The sequence below is a fragment of the Canis lupus genome, chromosome 35 (genome assembly GCF_003254725.2).
Source record: "Canis lupus dingo isolate Sandy chromosome 35, ASM325472v2, whole genome shotgun sequence".
Lineage (NCBI taxonomy): Eukaryota > Metazoa > Chordata > Mammalia > Carnivora > Canidae > Canis > Canis lupus.
In genome coordinates, this window is record NC_064277.1 from 20287345 (window position 1) to 20303410 (window position 16066).

The 16066-nt window shown below is 37.3% G+C and overlaps 1 protein-coding gene across 9 annotated transcripts in view; it reads left to right on the top strand.

The window, feature by feature from the left end:
- The window catches only part of LOC118349920 (uncharacterized), a 586341-nt gene that overhangs the window by 25215 nt on the left and 545060 nt on the right, over positions 1-16066 (top strand). The gene's annotated exons all lie outside the window — the stretch shown is intronic.

Genomic DNA, 16066 nt, shown 5'->3' on the forward strand with positions numbered 1-16066 from the left:
TGATAGATTTTTAGCTTAGGGAAACTTGGTTTATTTCCTAAGTTAACAGAGTTCCATTCTCAACAGTAACTGCACGTAGAGAGCCCTGGATATCAGTCTTTATTGAGCCAATAAAGTTTTATTTACTTGCTCTTAAAAGTTTGGTTCAAGATTCCTGAGAGTTGTGTGGATAATAATATATTTAACACAGATTTCAAATATCTTTCTTTGAAATGAGGCAAGGGCTGATCTTATTGGCTATGGACTGTGAAAACGTTTCAGCTGACGTTTTTAACATTGTTTGACACTCTGAGAAGTGGTTCATTTTGGAACAGGTCCTTGGATTGTGAAAGAGGGGAAAGGCAGAGTGGTTCTTTCTCCCAAAGCTGGGTGATTTGACCAAGGAGGAAGTTACAGGGCTTGAGCTAGATACAGCCTTACCCTGCTAGGCTTTATGGGTCAAGTGGTCATCCAAGGGAATTGGAGTCACATTTAAGGAATATAGGTACATATATATATATATATATTTTTTTTGAGGTACATATATTTTTAAAGTAGGCTCCACACCTACTGCAGAGTCCAATGTGGGGCTTGCACTCAGAACCCTGAGATCAAGGCCTGAGCTGAGATCAAGAGTTGGCACTTAACCAACTGAGCCACCCGGGCACCTCAGGAATATTTTTGATTATTAGAATTGGTTCTTCTACATTTTATCATGGAAGAGTTGGTCAGGTCTCTACCTTTTTGAGCACCAGAGACTCAAGATGGCTTGCAAATGTTGAAGAGTCTATAAATATTATGTGTATCATGATATGCTGAAGTTTTTGTAGTTACCACTGCATGCAGTAGAAGGAAAGCACTCAAAGTCCTTTAATTATTAGGGTTTCTTGCACACATCAAAGAGCCACCAGCAGACATGAGATTGCCTTCAGGAAGGTTCTGATTTCTGGAAGATGACTCTCAGCATCGCGAGGTTGTTGTTGTCTGGCTTAGACAGCCTGTGTTCCTGAAATAGGAATTCTGTAGCAAGAATATTGTATTAATTTTGATTAATATTTGGTTATTGTGCTCGCTTCGGCAGCACATATACTAAAATATTTGGTTATACATGATGTATATGTATGTAATGCATACATATCGCTTAATTATGTTTTTAGTTAAAAAAAACCACATTGGTAAAGTTAAGTCTATGCAAATATCCAAAATAACATGGTGATTTTACCCCTACACCACCTTTTGAAGAAATGACAGTAAGAGTGTGGGCTATTGGCTAGTGTTCGAAAGAAATTGAGTATATATTGACTGCTTCCAACACTGAAAGATTTTATCCTTGGGGCAATTTGGAATCTTCTGTGTAACACAGATACACTGGATGGGTCTCTAGGAATGTCTGATATACACAAATTCTGCAGATTGTGGCTATTAAATGTTAACAACATATGTCTGCAAACATTTTAAAATGCTGTGCTAGGGGAGCACCTGGCTGGCTCAGTCTGAAAACCATGCTACTCTTGATCTTGGGTTCATGGGTTCTAGCCTCACATTGGGTAGATTGCTAAAAATAATAATAATAACCTTAAAATTTTTTTTTTTAAAATACCGTGATAGAGACTTCTCATTTGTCATTACATACTGAGTATGTGGACCTGAAAGGGTTCTTCCTTAATTTCACAGCTTGGCATTTCTAGGATTAACCCAGGAAGAACGAGTTGGTTGTGAATCACTCCATCCTGTGCTAGAATCCCAGGCTTATGTCTCCTATTGCTGAAAGTTAAGTCCAAGAGGGTCATTGCTATTCTCAGCATCAAGATTTTTTGCCTCCATTAATTTGCTGATATAGCATTTGTATAATAAAGATGGACCTCCACACTTCTTTCAAGCGCTCTATATTTAGACAAATTTATGTTTTATCAAAAGGTTAATACTGACAGATTATTGTAAATGATCTCTGGAAGGTCTGCTATCGGTGTGGTCGAATTAATTCCACACTCTGTGTAGCCAGACGTATATTTTAGGAAAGATTTAGTGCATCCTGTGTGTTAAAAATAGAAATATGGGACACCTGGGTGGCTCAGTGGTTGAGTGTCTGCCTTCTGCTCAGGGCATGATCCTGGGGTCCAGGGATTGAGTCCCATATCAGGCTCCCCGCAGAGAGCCTGCTTTTCCCTCTGCCTGTGTCTCTGCCTCTCTCTGTGTCTCTCATGAATAGATAATAACACCTTAAAAGAAAGTAGAAAGACTAGAGATGCTCACAGTGGGACTGGGATCTTTTCCCTACTATGCAGATGAAGGATGATCACTGAGAGGTGGAATTAGAGCTTTCATATTCCTGATTGCTACGCTCTACTTTCTAGTATAATCCTTTTTCATTTTGTCTTTGTGACTTTTCCCCCATTTTGATTTCCTCTTTTTAGTGGGAAGGTAATACCCCTACTTATCTTCTATAAAGAAGTATTCTTTGTGTTTTCGTGACAGGTACTTCTCATACTCATTGTTTCTGGAAAGCAGGAGGACTTTTTCATTTCTGTGGTTCCTGGGTCACACAGATACAAAGAGAGGATAAAGCAAATGTGGGGGGATGCCTGGGTGGTTCAATGGTTCAGTGTCTGCCTTTGGCTCAGGTCATGATCCTGGGGTCCTGGGACTGAGTCCTGCATCAGATTCCCTGTGGGGAGCCTGCTTCTCTCTCTGCCTCTCTCTCTGTGTGTCTCTCCTGAATAAATAAATACAATCTTTAAAAAAATTTAGAAAACAAAAGTGGGCCTTGAGAGAGGAATATAAATTAGTGTTTTGAAGTTGAAAAAAGGCATTGACCACACACCTACAGGAGAGGGTTTGACATAAATTAAGTGCAGCAGTCTTGCCTTAAAGGAGCTTATACTCTGAGACCCATGTGTGTAGTAGGATGTAACAGGCAGTCATGAGTAAGCACACCGATTGTTTCTTGGCCTTTTGGCTAAGATCAAGTGTGGTGAATAAGCACATTGACATTTCTGAACTTCCTCAATGAATGGTTCACCTTAGTTTGGTAGGGCTGCCATAACAAACTACCATAGACTGGATGGTTTAAACTACAGAAATTTACTTTTTTACAGTTCTGGAGGCTAGAGGGCCAAGATCAAGGTGTCCATAGGGTTTCTTCTGAGCGTCAAAAGTGGGGGATCTATTCCATGCCTCTCTCCCTGGTAGATGACCACCCTCCCCCTGTATCTCTACACACTGTCTTCTCTTTGTGGGTGTGTGTCCAAATGTCCTCTGTCAGTGTGCCAGTCACACTGGATGAGGGCCCACCCTAATGGCCCTTTTAACCTAATTCTTTATTTTTAAATTTTTTAAAAAAGATTTTTATTTGTAAGTAATCTCTACTCTTCACGTGTAGGGCTCAAACTCAGTTCTGTGTTCTAAGGTCAAGAGTCACATGCTCTACTGACTGAACCAGCCAGTTGTCCCTAGTTACCTCTCTAAAGACTCCATCTCCAAATACAGTCACATTCTGAGGTATAAGGAGCTAGGAATTTTGGGGTCACAATTCAGCACATAAGAAATGCTAGTAGTTATTTCTTCATACTCCTACTTCTTTTCTCATTTCTTTTGTTCTTTTGAATATAAAGGGAGTCAGAATTTTAAATTTTGTGGACTTTCTCTTAAACTGTTTTGTGAATAAGCTAGAAATTGATTTTAGAGTTTCTTAGTGAGTTTGTAGTTTTTAAAAACAGTATTTATCCAAGTCGTCTTTGCCCCCAACATGGGGCTCAAACTCACGACCCTGAGATCAAGAGTCATGTGCTTTTCTGATTGCGCCAGCCAGTACCCTCTGAAGTTCTATCATAGCTCTCATCAGTGGGTCAAATTTGGTGGCTTCTCATTTCTCACTTTTTGGTAGTCCTTATTGGTCTGGTATTGAATAAAACAGTGAATAAAAGATAGGAAAAATAAATAAATTAAAATAAAACATTTGATGGAGAAAATGCTGGGTTGGTTCTTATGAAGCCCATCATGATCATCAAACGTTTATTGAATTAGTACCTGCTATTTGAGCCCTTTTAAGATAGTTGTGAAGTCATTGGAGTGATTTTTTCCCCCAATATATCTGCTGAGTTAAGATTTTTTGGGAGAAAAAGAAAGCATGAGAATATAACCTATTGGGTATTTTTCATAAACTTTATGAAATATAATATGCATAAAAGTATATTATATTACTTAAGTGTACAATTGTACAGTGTATCATAAAGTGAACTCTTTTTTAAAAAGATTTTATTTATTTATTTGAGAGAGAGAGAGCACAAGTAGGAGGGAGGAGCAGAATCTCTACTGAGCAGGAAACCTAATGAGGGGCTCAATCCCAGGACCATGACCTGAGTCGAAGGCAGATCCTTAACCTACTGAGCACCCCCAGGCATCCCCAAAGTGAACGCTTTAGATTAAGGATGTTGATAGCTCTACTTCTGTCCCTTCCATTTACTGTTTCTGCCAAAGGTAACTACTGTCAAGACTTTCATCACCATAGGAAGACGTTTTAAATAGATTTCCGTTAATATAAATGCAGTTGTACACTATGTACTCTATTGTGTTTGCCTTCTTTTCTCAACATTCTGTCTGTGAAATTCAATCATGTTGTTGAGTGTTAGCAATAGTTTGTTTCTTTCATGGCTGTATAGTTTTCGATTGTTTTTTTTTTTTATCTTTAAATTATTTATTTATTTATTTATTTATTTGAGAGATAGACAGAGAGAGAGAGGCAGAGACACAGGCAGAGGGAGAAGCAGGCTCCATGCAGGGAGCCTGACATGGGACTCGATCCCAGGTCTTCAGGATCAGGCCCTGGGCTGAAGGCGGCACTAAACCACTGAGCCACCTGGGATGCCCATTTTCTATTGTTTGAATACGCCACACCATGTTTAATCATTCTACTGTTTGTTTCTGCCATTTTGACTGTTATGAATACTGCTGCTATGAATTTTCTTGTAAATGTTACTTGTTAAACATACATGTGCATTTGTTTTGTAGGATGGAATTGATGGATCATAGGGTGTATATTAAGTTTTAGTATATACTGTCAAACAGTTTTCTAAAAGTACTTGTGCCAATTTACACTTCCACCAGTAATGTATGAGAGTTCTGGTTACTGTAGCTTTGCTAGTACTTGATATTATCATCAAGTTTTAAATTGTAGGCATTCTTTTCATTAGGTACTGGAATCTCATTGTGATTTTATGTTATTTTATTTATTTTAAAGATTTTATTCATTTATTCATGAGAGACACAGAGAGAGAGAGAGGCAGAGACAAGAGAGGGAAAAGCAGGCTCATGCAGGGAGCCCGATGCCGGACTTGATCCCAGGACTCCAGGACTATGCCCTGGGCAGAAGGGAGGCACCAAACTGCTGAGCCACCCAGGGATCCCTGTGATTTTATTTTAAATTTCCCTGATGACAAATGAGTTTGAGTATGTTTTCATCTGTTTTGATCATTAAAGTATCTTCCCTGTGTGTGTGTTTTAGTTTCAGATGTAGAGTTTAGTGATTCATCAGTTGCATATAACACCCAGTGCTTACTGTATCAGGTGCTGTCCTTAATGCCCATCACTCAGTTACCCCATCCCCCCCAACTCCCCTCCAGCTACCCTCAGTTTGTTTCCTAGAGTTAAGAGTCTCTTACAGTTTGTTTCCCTCTCTGATTTTATCTTATTTTACTGCCCCCCCTTCACCTATGATCCTATTTTGTTTCTTAAATTCCACATATGAGTGAAATCATATAATTGTCTTTCTCTGACTTATTTCGCTTAGCATAATATCCTCTAGTTCTGTCCACAATGTTGCAAATATTAAGATTTCTTTTTTAAAATTCTTAATAGCTGAGTAATATTCCATTGTATATATATCCCATATTTTATTTATCCATTCATCTATTGATGGACATCTTGGCTCTTTCCATAGTTGGCTATCATGGACATTGCTGCTATAAACATAGGGTGCAGGTGCCCCTTTGGATCACTATGTTTGTATTCTTTGGACATACACCTAGTTGTGCAATTGCTGGGTTGTGGGGTAGCTCTATTTTTTAAGTTTTTGAGGAACTTCTGTACTGCTTTCCAGAGTGGCTGCACCAGCTTGAATTTCCACCAATAGAGTAAGAAGGTTCCCCTTTCTCCACATCCTCGCTACCATCTGTTGTTTCCTGACTTGTTAATTTTAGCCATTCTGACTGGTGTAAGGTGGTATCTCATTGTGGTTTTGATTTGTATTTCCCTGAGTCTGAGTGATGTTGAACATTTTTCATGTGTCTGTTGGCTATTTGTAGACCTTTGGAGAAATGTCTGTTCATATCTTCTGCCCATTTCTTGACTGGACTATTTGTTTTTTGGGTACGGAGTTTAATTAATTCTTTAGATTTTGGATACTAGCCCTTTATCTGATAAGACACTTGCAAATATCTTCTCCCATTGCATAGATTGTCTTTTAGTTTTGTCAACTCTTTCCTTTGCTGTGCAAAAGCTTTTTAATCTTGATGAAGTCCCAGTAGTTCATTTTTTTGCCTTTGTTTCCCTTGCTTTTGGAGACATGTTTTTTTTTTTTAAAGATTTTATTTATTTATATATGAAACAGAGAGAGAGAGAGGAAGAGGGAGAGAGAGGCAGAGACACATGCAGAGGGAGAAACAGGCTCCACGCAGGGAGCCTGATGTGGGACTCGATCCCAGATCCTGGGATCACGCCCTGAGCCAAAGGCAGATGCTCAACCACTGAGCTACCCAGGCATCCCTGGAGACATGTTTAGCAAATTGCTGTGGCCAAGGTCACAGAGGTTGCTGCCTGTGTTCTCCTCTAGGATTTTGATGGGTTCCTCTCTCACATTTAGATCTTTCATCCATTTTGAGTATATTTTTGTGTATGGTGTAAGAAAATGATCCACTTTCATTCTTCTGTATGTGACTGTCCAATTTTCCCAACACTATTTGTTAGAGAGACTGTCTTTTTTTCCATTGGATAGTCTTTCCTGCTTTGTTGAAGATTAGCTGACCATAGAGTTGAGGGTCCATTTCTGGGTTCTCTATTCTGTTCCATTGACCTATGTGTCTGTTTTTGTGCCAGTACCATAGTGTCTTGATGATTATAGCTTTGTAATAGAGCTTGAAGTCCAGCATTGTGATGCCACCAGCTTTGGTTTTCTTTTTCAACATTCATCTGGCTATCCAGGATCTTTCCTGATTGCATATAAATTTTAGGATTATTTGTTTCAGCTCTGTGAAAAGTATTGAAGGTATTTTGATAGGGATTGCAATGAATGTATAGATTTTTTGGATAGCATTGACATTTTAACAATATTCTTCCAATCCATAAGCATGGAATGTTTTTCCTTTTTGTGTGTGTGTGTGTGTGTGTCTTCCTCAATTTCTTTCATACTTATTCTATAGTTTTCAGAGTACAGGTCCTTTACCCTTTGGTTTGGTTTATTCTGAGCTATCTTTTGGTTGTTGGTGCAATTGTAAATGGGATTGATTCTTTAATTTCTCTTCCTTCTGTCTCATTGTGAGTGTATAGAAGTGCAATGGACTTCTATGCATTGACTTTATATCTTGCCGCTTTGCTGAATTCCTATATGAGATCTAGCAATTTTTGGGTGAAGTCTTTTGGGTTTTTAACATAGAGTATCATGTCATTTGCAAACAGTGAAAGTTTGACTACTCTTTGACGATTTAGATGCCTTGTATTTCTTTTTGTTGTATGACTGTTGAGGCTGGGAATTCTAGTACTATGCTGAACAACAGTAGTGATAGTGGACATCCCTGTTGTGTTCCTGACTTTAGGGGAAAGCTGTCAGTTCTTCCCCATTGAGGATGATATTTACTGTGGGTTTTTTTGTATATGGCTTTTATGATATTAAGGTATGTTCCCTCTATCCCTACCTTGTGGAGAGTTAATCAAGAAAGGATGCTGTATTGGGATGCCTGGGTGGTTCAGCGGTTGAGTGGCTGCCTTTGGCTCAGGGCATAATCCTGGAGTCCCGGGATTGAGTCCCACATCGGGCTCCCTGCATGGAGCCTGCTTCTCTCTCTGCCTATGTCTCTGCCTCTCTCTCTGTGTCTCTCATGAATAAATAAATAAAATCTTAAAAAAAAAAAAAGAATGCTGTATTTTGTCAAATGCTTTTTCTACATCTATTCAGAGGATCATATGGTTCTTTTCCTTTCTTTTATTAATGTAGTGTATCACATTGATTGATTTGTGAATGTTGAACCAGCCCATGAATAAATCCCATTTGGTTGTGGTGAATAATCCTTTTAATGTACTGTTGGATCCTATTGGCTTATATCTCAGTGAGAATTTTTGCATCTATGTTCATCAGAGATATTGGTCTCTAATTCTTTTGGTTTTGGGATCAAGGTAATGCTGGCTTTCTAGAATGAATTTGGAAGTTTTCCTTCCATCTCTATTTTTGAAACCATTTGTGAAGCTGTTTAAAGTAATCATGGACACTGAATTATCCCTCAAATTCCCCAAACTCTTCTAATTTTGAAGTGGATAAAAAAATGTTTTGATCTTTTTTGCATAGTTTGGTTCTTTATTTCTAGGGTGAAGGAGTTGGTTTACTTGGGGCAGTCTAGGTTTATCCTTAATCAACAGCATCCTCTTTCGTTCTCAGAAGTGCCCTGGTTTGGACACTAAAATTATGGTCATGCTGTTTATAATCATCATCTTTTCTTGCATTATTTAAAGCTTTTCTATCTGAAATCACTCCTTCAATTTTTCTATCATTGTTCGACTCCTACTCTATTCCACTAGTGTGATAAACACTCAGGAAATAAAGATAAGTCTAAGGCATCCTCACCCTGAAGGTCCTAAGTATTGAGGAAGAAACAGATTATAGAACTGCTTTACTTGATTTAATCATAGTTCTGTAATCATAGCTCTCAATTCTAATAGAGCCAGATTTCTGCGAGAAGGATATCTATGCTAATGAAATGATTTGTTATACCTAATATCTTGTGTTGAGGATTTATGATATATTTTATGCAACTAATAGTGACTTGGCAATTATATTTGGTCTGAATCACTGAGAGAATTCACTGTGTGTTTTCCTCTAGCTTTGTGAAGGCTCTAGTTAAAAAATACCCCTTTGGGCACTGCATTTATCTCAAGATCTTAATCTGTGTTGTGTATTTATGGTCAGAGAATTCTGTAAGCAGCTTCATAGAACTCATGTTGTGGGCACAAGCCTTAAGCCCTTGAGTTATAGTCAGAGAAACTTGTCTTAATGAGTTGAAATCATGTGTTTAAAAAAATCATTCTGGTCCCGATGTCCTCATTCACTTGGATCCAGCTGGGTTAAAAAGGCAATCCGATACTGCCTCTTACCAGCAGAGAATACTGTTTTAATTTAAATGTGTCCTGTTGTCACATCTGCCCAAGTGCTTAGCTGTTACTCTGTGCTCACTCCCCTGTGTGATTGAACCATAAACCCTGCCTTGGAATTGTCTGTTTACTTGTCCACCTCCTAGATTAGATTGTGATCAACATCAAATTCCCGGCAGCTGGCATGATGCCCAGTACAAGTTAGCTGTTCTGGTCAGTAAATGCCTTTTGAATGAAGTAGGATAAGCGAATAGCAGAACCCAAGCACACACACTTACTCATTCTTTCTTTCTTTCCACACGTAATTACCGGGAAACTGTAATGCACCTGGCACAGAGCTAGGCACTGGGCTGGGTCAGTGTGGTCCCAGAGAGACTTGTCGACTGCTCTACGAGCTTTCAAGTTGGAGGTGAAAAGCAAGCAATGATTAAGGAATAACACAAAGTCTTGTTCAGTTACAGATTGAGATGAGTGCTTTGAAGCAAAGGAGTGTGTGACTAATAAGCCTGACCTGGATTTGGGAGCTGGGAAGGCTTCCCAAAGAAAGTGCCACTTGAACTCTGAAGGATGAACAGGAATGAAGTAGAGGCAGGAGAGGGGGCCAATGGGAAAGTATCTCCCGCTGAGGGAATGGCCTGTGCAAAGGCTCTGTGGTGGTGGTGGTGGGGAACATGTGTGTCCTGGATCAGAGAGACTTCCAGAAAAGATCAACCAGTTAGGCTGTTCATGGGCTAGCAGGCTTCACAACTATATTTTCTAAGAGCAATGTTTGCCTTTTAAAGGTTGTATGGGAAGGTATGGGAGCAGATTTGCATTTTATAAGGATCACCTTGTGCTAGGAACTAGTTTATTACTTTGAAAATGTAAAGAAAGGGAAAGAATCAAATATTTATCCTTACTTTGCTGTATAATTTATATCTCAAAGCAACTGAGTAGCTCACAAAGAGAAGTTTCTCTATAGAAGTGTTCCAGCTGATACATGAAAAGGAATGGTAGGGTACCACCATTTTGTAATCCTTCATGGATTAGGTGCCTAGGCAGTAATTACCAATGTAACTGTTAACACTGGGAAAAGACAGACAAGCAGACATGACATGATTCCTGAATGTATAAAATACCATCATTTGGTAGAATTGTCGAAAACTCAAACCTGGATCTGACCAAGCTTCTAGGCCTGACCAGTATATTTTCCAGGAAATGTGAGGTGGCAGAGGAACATGCTACCCACATCACAGAGATACAGTAAGCAAAATCCAGGTTCTGGGAATCTCTATAGCACATACAACCCTGATTATTTCAACAAAGAAATTGCAAGGTGGAGGTTTGGGGGAGGAAGATAGGGATTAAAAACTGTAGATTAGAAGATTTACACACATGTATAGACCCTATTTGGATTCTAATTTGAACATACTCACTGTAAAACAAAACAACATTTATGAGATAATTGGGATAATTTGAACACTGGCTGGATATTTAGTGATATTGAGGGATTACTATGAATTATCTTTGCATAGTAATGTTATTTTGATTATGTTTAAAGAGCAACAACAGAAAGAGTTCCTTTCTTTTATAGATACATACTGAAATATTTATGAAAGGAATGATGTGATGTCTCGGATTTGCTTCCAAGGGAGAGGAAAAGTGGATGGAGGTTGAAGCTGGGTTATGGGTCAATGGGAGTTCATTTTACTTTTCTTTCTACTCCTGTTTATGCTCAATATTTTCTAGTATGAAAACTTTTGAAAAGTTCTAAGGGGAAAAAAGAGATCATCCTGACTTTGACTTTTTTTCTCATGCCCCAAATCCTCAGTATGTTCAAGTTGAAATTTTATCAGGTGACCACATTTTAATGGATTCCTATATTAGAATATTTTAATTTTAATATCTTGAATATTAGTATATTTTAATGCCCACGGGAAATGAATGGGTAAATTAATTAACTTTTGGAAAATTAATACTTCTAATTTTATAAAATTTGGATATTTAGGAGAAATCTAATGAGGGCAATAAATAGCATTGATAATACCACCATTCTGGAGAGAGCTAAAGTTAATATTTTTTGGTTCTCCGGTCTCATACTAAATAGAATTTTAATTATAAGACTGATTGTATGATAGATTTTCTGTTTTTTTTTTTTAGACCTATTTATTTACTTGAGACAGAGAGAGAGAGAGAATGAGCAGGGTTAGGGGCAGAGGGAAAGAAACTTGAGCAGACTCCACACTGAGCGGAGATTCTGCTGCAGGTCTTGATCTCAGGACTCTGAGATCATGACTGAGCTGAAATCAAGAGTCAGATGCCTAAACGATTGAGCCACACAAGCACCTCCCTTGTTCATTTTTTAATAGTACATTGTGAACATTTTCCCAAGGCATAAGGGATTCTGTTATAAATACATTATAGTGACCATTTAACATTATATCTAAAAGACATGGCAAAATTTATTTAATAAATTGCCTCTTGGTGAACATATAGAGTTTTTTTAAAAAAATATTTTTACTGTGTAAATCATGCTCTAATGAATAGCCATATGTAGATACATCTGGGTGCATACTCTGATTATTTTCTTAGAGTAATTCCTACAATTGACTGCTTGGGTTAATGAGTCTGTATTTTTATAGCAATTGATACGTAGTCCTTCAAACTATTGATACTGATGTGCATTCCCATTAGCTTTATATGAGAATGCTTGTTTTTTCTATGCTCATCAACTCTGAATATTCTCTGTAATTTTTTTTTTGGCCAATTTGTTGATAAAAGATGATATTAAATTGCTTTAATTTGCATTTCTCTGATTACCATTGAGCTTGAATGTTTTTCCTATTAATTACTGCATTAGTCTTGGAATGACCAGAGAGGTCTATTTGTGCATTCTTTTTATTGATCATGCATATTCTTTATATATTAAGGGCGGTATCACTTAGGTAGTCATATTGTACATTATTTTAACTCAGCATATGGAATTTTCTGGTATAGATTTTTCATATTTTTAAATAGTCAAATTAATCTTTTTGCTTATGTATTCTTTTTGTTACTGTAAAGTCCTTTTCTATTTCAAAATTGCTGTTTGTACTATTTTTTCCCTGTTGTTTCATTTCTCTTGCATTTGACTCCAATTCACATGGACCTTATTTTGCTATATTATTATGCTGTTATATTGTTTAGAGTATGGATTAACATTATTTTTCTAGTAATGACCATTTATCCCAGATGTTGAACAATTCTTTCTCTGAATTATTACTACATATATTAATATTTTATTCTTGTATATTGATTTTTTTTTATACATGGGCTTTGTATACTCTCTCAATGCATACTATCCAATCCTGTGCCAGTATAATACTATTTTAAGCCTTGAAAGTTCATAAGTTATTTTGGCATAAAATATCTATTTTCTGGGGTGCCTGGGTGGCTTAGTGGTTGAGGGCATGATCCTGGGGTCCTGGGCTTGAGTCCTGCATCGGGCTCCCCACAGGGAGCCTCCTTCTCCTTCTGCCTATGTCTCTGCCTCTCTCTTTGTGTCTGTCATAAATAAATAAATAAATAAATAAATAAATAAATAAATAAATAAAATCTTAAAAAAAAAAAAAAACCAATTTTCTGGAATGCCTGGGTGACCCAGTGTTGAGTGTCTGCTTTCGGCTCAGGGCATGATCCTGGGATCTGGGATAGAGTCCCATATTGGGCTTCTTGTGGGGACCTGCTTCTCCCTCTGCCTATGTCTCTGTCTCTCTGTCTGCATCTCTCATGAATAAATAAATAAAATCTTTTAAAAAATTAATTTTTTGTCTCTTTCTCTCTCTTTTTTGTTTCTATCCTTTTAAAAAGACATGTCTTGGCCTTCCTCTGACCCTCTTAATCTTTCAGATGGCTTTCTTACTCCTGTTAGGGTTCAATAGGATTTGTGACTTTGAATGAGATGACATCGGACTGATTTGGGAGAGTTTTGATATTTTCACATCATTCATTCTTCTCATCCAGTAACAAGTAATATTCAATGTTCTTTTATGTTTTCCTGATAAATTTTTGAATAGGCTCTGCATTTTTTTTTAATTCCTAGATAATGTGGGAGGCCTTGGGTGGCTTAGCAGTTGAGCATCTGCCTTTGGCTCAGGGTGTGATCCTGGAATCCTGGGATCAAGTCCTTCATGGGGCTCCTTGCATGGAGTCTGCTTCTCCCTCTGCCTATGTCTCTGCCTCTCTCTCTCTTTCTCTGTCTCTCATGAATAAATAAATAAATATTTATTTATGAATTTATTTATGAATATGGAGCCTGCTTCTCCCTCTGCCTATGTCTCTGCCTCTCTCTCTCTTTCTCTGTCTCTAATGAATAAATAAATAAATATTTATTTATGAATAAATAAATAAATAAATAAATAAATAAAATATTAAAAAAATTCCTAGATATTGTATATTTATGTCTGGGATCAAAAAAATGTAACAATTTTATTGAGATACAATTATTTTACCATTTTTCCACTTACTTTCAAAGGTAATCTAACTACTGGGCATGTATGCAACCTTAATACTGCTTTTAGTTTTCTGTTTTGTCTTTTTAAAGGTGATTTTGCCCACTTCTTATAACCTACTGTTTTTCAAGACAGGAAACAGGATTATGTGACATAGAGATCTCTGAATTAGGCATAAGTAAACATTAAACTCTGGTCTCTGCTCTGTCATCAAATTGGCTGTGTTATCTTAGGTGTTAAAAGGTAAACTGAAGCATGTTCAATTTTTAAAAGTTTTAAGCAAAGATTGCTTCAAATTGGGCAGCACCCATTTTATAGATAGATAGGAGCTCTGAGGAAATGTTTAAAATGAAAGACTTTTACAGGCAGAAAGAGCAGGAACAAGAAAGTTACTCTATGCCAAAAAGTGGCTCGATGATTGCAAGGATATGTTCCCTTAGAGCACTGCAGGGTCTATCAAGCAGATTACTGATTTAGTGCTGATCAGGTGATTCCTGATTGACTGGTTTAAGAATCCACTCCTGGGAGAGCCAAAACTGTAACTAAGTCTTGTTTTGATGCTATAGGGCTTAGCATAAGTGACTCCATGTTGGGTCTGTTGTCTTGTTTTTAACACAGGCAAATCCTTTAATTCTGGATTCTGTTTTTTTCCCAAAGGGTCTTCCTAGATCTTTGTTTCTAAAAATGTAATAGAGGCCCTCAAAATCTTTCCGTTTCATACTTTGTGTATTAGAGAGAAGGAAATCAGAATTTCAATGTCAGCACAGCAGATAAAATGTTATAGAAGTGAAACTGTGAAAAATATTCTGTATTTCCTCTTCATTCTGTTTACCTGGTATTGGCTCATTTTAGCATTTTAATTGCCCAGAATAATGCCTTTGTGTCCTAAGTCTACCAAGTACGATCAAGAATAAACATGACCTCACTCTGAAGAATTATGTCACTCCTCCATTTTAGATGCTAGTTTTAACACTTCTGAGGGGAGAACACATTTTTATTTTAAGGTTTACTTTTATAACAAATGACCCAACTTCAGTATTTTGAACCTGGTAGCATTTTCACACAGGCTATTTGCATTCTAATGATACAAGAAAAGAGTTCACTTAAGTTGAAACCTGAAATGTGTATTGATTATGGGAAAGGGTGGAAAGTTAATAACTTTGGATATGCATGTCATGGGAGAGAATATGCTACTGGTAAGGCGCTCAGGATTATAACCTTCTACTGGTTGCTCTTCATTTCTCCCACTGGGTATCTAACAACACTGTGTTCTGAGAAGTAACTGAACTTGCAGAAATAGCTCATGAAGTCATTTTCTATTTAAATGGTCTGCACTTTGTAGAATAAATACTCTTTAACTAGGACGATATTAATATATGTCTTTGACAGCAACTGCATTGAGAAGACAGCCTTTGCAAAAACACTTTTGTCACCCATCCAAGTATGGGTCTTTTATGACAGATTGTTGTGTATCTGAAGGAGCTATTGTGTCAACAATGAGCATCATAATGAGTCTAAAAATCTGACTCAATGGAACAAATGTATTTTAATGGCATGCATTTTACTTTAAAAGGATGTACCAAAATAGAGTGAGAGTCTGAAAGCAGGGCATTATTTTATAATGAAAGACTAATATATGGGTAGTTCTAGCTAAAGTAAGGATGTCACTGGGAATGAAAATTGACTTTGAGTGGATAAAATCACTCCCATCAGCAAACCACAAATGCTGTGGGAGAGTTATCTGCAGTGGTACAAGAGGGACTATTAAAATGGGTGTAGATACTCAGGAATGTCCTTTACTGATGTTCACTCTAGTGAGACACAGAGTTCTGTGGGGCATCGTTAAGACTCCCTTACTATGGCACTCAAAATACCCACCATGTTTTTCTGGGCTTGCAAGTTCACAGTTACCAAAATTCCATACAAGCAAATCCTAGAATAACCTATTTCTTTCAATGTTTAAATTCTGCTTATTAACTGTATTGTAATATTGAGGGGCAAAGAGGTAGGTTTGGAAAGCATGATAAATTTTGTAACATGTTTAAGATAATGCACAAGTCATAAGTTTGTAGAACTGGGGACCAAATTTGAATGCAAAAGGCGGATGGTATAGAATAACAGTTTTCTTTGTATTGACCTCACTATACTTCTGGAATTGATTTTAAAGACTGCATATTATTTGCATTTTGGGTAAGAAAATTTGCATTTTATGGAAATACACCGTCATATGTTTTCTGCATTTGTATTGTTCAATTTATTAGGCTCCC